General features: G+C 29.1%; 1 long non-coding RNA gene across 1 annotated transcript; it reads right to left on the bottom strand.

Moving 5' to 3' along the window:
• Nucleotides 1–5141: 5141 nt before the first annotated feature.
• LOC108731029 (uncharacterized) lies at nt 5142–5735 on the bottom strand. Its single transcript, XR_001936995.1, has 2 exons — nt 5692–5735; nt 5142–5430 (listed from the first exon to the last, which is right to left on the bottom strand). It is a non-coding gene; the product is annotated as an uncharacterized lncRNA (long non-coding RNA).

The following is a 5735-nucleotide window of genomic DNA, read 5'->3' as shown; positions in this document are numbered from 1 at the left end:
ACACACACACACACATACACTCCCATCGTTACATACCTTTTACTCTAAGAAATATATATTATATCTAATCTAAATATTATATCTAAATATTATATCTAATTTTATATCTAATGCGTTAAGTAATTTAGTTATGGAATAATTATTAAATAAAAGTAATTATATGTTTCAATGAAATATTTTAGTTAATTTCTTTCATTCCCTCGTATTTCGGCCCTGCTAAAAAAGATTCGCACACGGTCCTTTCCCGGGTAAAAGCGATTCGGTTCGTTGACCTACAATGGGACCTACGATCGTACGACTCTTGAAATCGGAGTCATAGCGTCTTATCGGGACGTTGACCTATATTTTGGAGTCACCTAAGTGCGTTCGACTCGCTCCATCCCCTTCCACTCGGATGCATGCGAGACATAGCGTCTGCTCTAACGTCCTTCCATACTCCATCCTTCTCATTCCTTCTTTCTCTCAAACGATCCATTCATACATTAGGAGTTGGACGTAACAATTAATAACTATTTATTTAGAGTTTCTATGTGTTATTGTGACAGCGGGGATAAACGTGATTGAAATATTTTTGAATAAAAAACAAATTTTAGGATTATTTTTATCAAACATAAAAAGTAATTATATAATTACCTTTTATGTTTAATAAAATATTGCACAATTATATAATTACTTTTATGTTTGATAAAAATAATCCCAAAATTTTTTTTTTATTCAAAAATATTGCAATGTAACGTTTATCCCCACTGTCACAATAACACAAAGTAACTTAAATTAGTGGTTATGAATCTTAGGAATCATTTATTTAATGATAAACAATTCTATTGAGTTCATTAATTTTATTTAGAAACTAAATCAATTAGATTTTATTATTATTTACTAATTATTATTAATTTATTATTAATTCTTAACTTACCTTATTATTATTTATTTTTGTTAATAATTACTAATATTGTTACATAAATTTCATCTTTACAGAGATTATTAAATGTAAAGACAATTTCAAGTGAATAGTGTTTTTAAATAGATACACATTTTATACATATATATATGTATATATATATAGACACATTGTAAAGAACAAGTTAGAAAATTGTGAGATATAAATTCATATAAACATGCTTAGAACAATATATATTAATAATTATAATATATCAATAATTGTTACTTTTATAGTGTTCTGTAGAATAAGTAAAATTTTTTAAATAAGAAAGATTTTTATTTCTAAGGAAAAAGATTTTTATTTCTAAGTAAAAAGATTTTTATTTCTAAGTAAAAAGAACATATAACTTCTTTTTACTTTAATGCAAGTATTCATTGCCAGTTTTTATTTAATATTCGTCTTAAGTAATGTTTTAAGATGTTATACATAAATTTATGACTTTTTCAGACGACACTCAAAATTATCATGAATATATAAGAATATATAAGAATCGATTATCAATATTGGGGTTTACTTATTTTTAGAATGTTTAAATTTATAACGTTGCGCTTGTCGAAACATAACATTATTACCAATGTATTTTTCTTTTCCAGATAATATTCTTTACTTTTGTACAAAACGTATTTATTTCGCATGATATTATGTGTTTGGCAAAACATTGTCTTATAAGGGGTGCATGATATGAACCCTGTATCCATTCCATTATTTCCTCTTCAATTAATACTTCTGTAAGTTTTCTTACAGAATATTTTTGACAAATGCAAATGATTGCAGTAAATCTTGAATGATCTGTACAGATCTTGTAAATGATTGTAATATTTTTGTATTAAGACATTGAACTATTGATTTCCATTTATATCTCCATTTGAAAAAATATTTGATTTGCATTCAATACAATCTTTCATAATACGTAACATTTTGCGAATTACAAATGCTACAGATGCTAAGTTACTCTGTGAATATGAAGTTGAATCCGTGGACAAAAAGATTTAGTACTGTTTTCAACATAATAAATAATTTGATTAATATCAGTATTGTCATTATAATTGTTTTCGATGTTAATATTATCCTCGTCTAATATATCACTATCAAGATTGTTACCATGTTTATCAACAAGGTTCAAAAGCATATCATCTTCATCATTTTCACAATTCGCACTTAATGAATGTGGCGATGTAAAATTATATATGAGAAGAGATTTATATGCTCCAATAAATTGTCAGCTAGATGGCACAATATTTCGGCAACTTTGACTTCGAATACGACCGAAATAGTTTTCAAGATTATCTTGATTGATATAACGAGGAGAAAAACTTTTGAAATCTTCTTTTAAGATTAGTCGTTTGTACAAAAGTATAAAACCTTGTGATGTAACTAACCAATTTGTTATACATGGAACACGATGGACTGGTCTCATTGTTATTTTATGTACAAATCGCATATTTTGTATAAATTTTCTTTGTTCCACCCAGAATTCTTTGTGACCAGAATTAATGGATACTTGTCAGCACCACGTTGTTGAATTTTTACCGTCTTTCTTTTCATTAAGCGAATCGAACAAATTATTCATAAAGAGCAGAATTTTACTTGTATCCAAAGTTTCTATTGGCATAACTGACCCGTCAGATGTTGAATGCATATATCTTGCTGCTGTGGCCAATGTACTAGCAAACGATCTGCTAAAAACTTATGCTGCATATTTAACTTTCATTTTTTTTATACATGAGGGCAATACATGACATCGTGTTATTTTCCTCAAGTTCCTGAGTTCTGTGTCTGCACACATATCTATTTCATATAATAATTGTAAATGATCCCAATTAGCGAAATGACGATTATCATTGTTATTAATTTTAAATTCTAAATTTTTTGTCAATAAGTTGTTACGCATACATTTTACTAAATGTGACACATCAAAAATTGGAATAATTTCTATTCCGTTTATGACGATTTTAGATAAATTTATATTTTGCTTTTGCTCAATAAGCTGTTCTTTCGTTTCAGATTTTAATTGATTAATAGCAGCAACGTTTGACGATCCTTGATCACATATAGTGGCAACAACTGTTAAACCAACTTTTTTCGCTAAAATATGAGACTTAATAAGCTTGATGAAGTTTTCATCTGAGATGCATAATAAAAAACTGAAAGGCATATTCCAGTTCCTGTGAATTCCCTTGAGCACAAGGGCATGATCCGCTAATGTTGAAGTTCTACATAAACCCCAGTCTTCGAAACCAACAACTTTGTTCACATTTGGATCATATTGCAAATGTGCCGATGTTTTCATTTCATCCCACATTAATATTACCAACTTGTCTTTCTCATTTTTCATCTCATTTACACAACTTTTTAATGCTTTTAAAATTGTACGGTTCAGACCAGTATCCATTTCTAAATGACTCAACATATTACGCAATGTTCTTACAGATGGCAAAATAAACATTGATCTGAATAAATAGTAACATTGACCAAATGTTTTATAAAAACTTAATGCTAGTGCTTTTTCTTCTTTAGTGAAGCGTCGGCCATTGGGGATAGTACCGAATTATTATAAACGCAACTGTAATTGAAAAAAAGTTAATTGTCTGGAATTTAATTTATTAGGAAATAAATTAAAAGCTTTTTCATTGAACAATTTTTTTGCGGCTGTAAGTCGCTGCTTAAAAGATAAATATTTGCGTTTATAATAATTCGCAAGCTTTTTAAATTGTTAAGCTATTGTATACATGCTTGTGGCTTATGAACAACATTTTAAAGCATATAATTTGATTTTTGATAACATCTGACCTGTTTTTTGACGTGTAGCACTGCGATTACATTGTAAGTTGTCAGAGCTGCTAATTGGAGACTTCGAAACTGCAATAAATTCACTAGATGTTTGAACATCGGAATTTACTGCAATTTCTTGCTCTTCAATTACGTTGCAGTTTGTCGAAGGTTCACTATCTCCACACATATCTGAAACTGGTGTGTCAGAAGAAAAAAGCATTGGCATTGCTTCTTTCTTTAACATTGGTTTACACGTTCCAGGTATGTAAGAATTTTCCTGAAAATGGAGCTTACAAATCAATAATAAGATTTACTTAAAGTCTTATAATCCATTTCATTTAACTCTTAGAGGCACAGCGGGACCGTTAAGGTCCTACCTGACGTCTTCTAATTTTTCAATTATTAAAAACGTATTATAGTCTATATACTCGGGTGTTTTGGTTTTTTAGGTGGCCAAGACATGGGGGAAGCTAAAAATATATTCACAAAAGCAATATGAATTAATATAACCTTGTTCTAAATAAACAAATATCGAAAAATGTGGTATTTTTTCGAAACAATTCATTTTCTATGTTAGTTTTCAATATAACAGAACAGAATTTGAATCATAGACGTTTTTGAGGTCGCTGATCATGAATCTGAAGTCAAAATTACAAAATTCAAAATGGCGGATCCAATATGGCGGACAACAGTTTTTAAACATTACTGTAATTGCATGAAATTCCATATAGGGGGTTTTTGGGGTCGCTGATTACGAATTTGACCTCAGATTTTCAAAATTTAAAATGGTGGATTCAATATGGCGGACCGAATGTTTAAAAAATTACTGTGATCGCAAAAAATTTCACACAAAGGAATTTTTGGGGCCGCTGATTATGAATTTGATCTCAGATCCACTAATTCTATTTCAGAATTCATGTTTTATACAATAAATGGTAGAAATACTAATAATTTTTCTGTTCAGGCTAAGTTATATGCGTCTGTTATACATGTGAGATCTATAATAATCTATTAGCATAATAAAACATATACGCAATTCACCATTCCAATTCACTACTCAAATTCGAAATATGCCATCCAAAATAAATTAATATCTGAATGTATGCGAGCGATTAGTCTAAAATTGCATGCTGAACATTGTTTACCATATGTAACTCTTTCTTTACAATTGAATGAACATGAAAGTGTTGGTATAAATACGACAAAATTGTTATATAATTATGATAAAATTGTGAAAATGTACTGCCACTTCTGTTATTATATGAATGAGGAATAGATTAAAGTGAATATTTTATAATTCGGTCCGCCATATTGGATCCGCCATTTTGAATTTTGAAAATGTAAGGTCAGATTCGTAATCAGCGACCTCAAAAACCCCCGAGTGACACGTTTCTTTCGATTAAAGTGAGTATTTTATAATTCGGTCCGCCATATTGGATCCGCCATTTTGAATTTTGAAAATGTAAGGTCAGATTCGTAATCAGCGACCCCAAAAACCCCCGAGTGACAAATTTCAGCTAAATTCAATGTAAAGAAAAATGTATGCTTCAAAGGGTTAAAGCATTGTTACAAATAATTCGTTTCCAAGCTTCACATTTTGCAAGATCTTTTGGAAATCTATGTTTTGTCCCTGTCCTTCCTGATTTGCATCCTAGAACAACGTCCTCCTGCAGCAACTACATGCTTTGCCGGTGGCATCTTTTCGAAAACTGAAACTGAATACACATAAATAATCTATTATAATATTTTGTATTTAAATTTAATATTATATATTTATTACTATATATAATATTATGATTATCAAATAATTAATGTAGTTTTAAGATTTAATAACTTATTTTAATATTTAAAAAAGTAATGAAAAAGTAACAAATTGTTACTTTTAATAAATGTAAATAAACGTTTAAATAAACGTAAGTAACGTTTAAATAAACATTATTTTAATATTTATAACCAAATTAGTTTATAAATATTACCTTGCATGAAGCAATGCTCGATTTGGCTTGATTTGATTCGATTG

Source organism: Mycetomoellerius zeteki, unplaced genomic scaffold (genome assembly GCF_001594055.1).
Source record: "Mycetomoellerius zeteki isolate Tzet28-1 unplaced genomic scaffold, Tzet1.0 scaffold981, whole genome shotgun sequence".
Lineage (NCBI taxonomy): Eukaryota > Metazoa > Arthropoda > Insecta > Hymenoptera > Formicidae > Mycetomoellerius > Mycetomoellerius zeteki.
The sequence above is the reverse complement of the archived record's forward strand: the minus strand, read 5'-3'. Positions and strand labels throughout refer to the sequence as shown.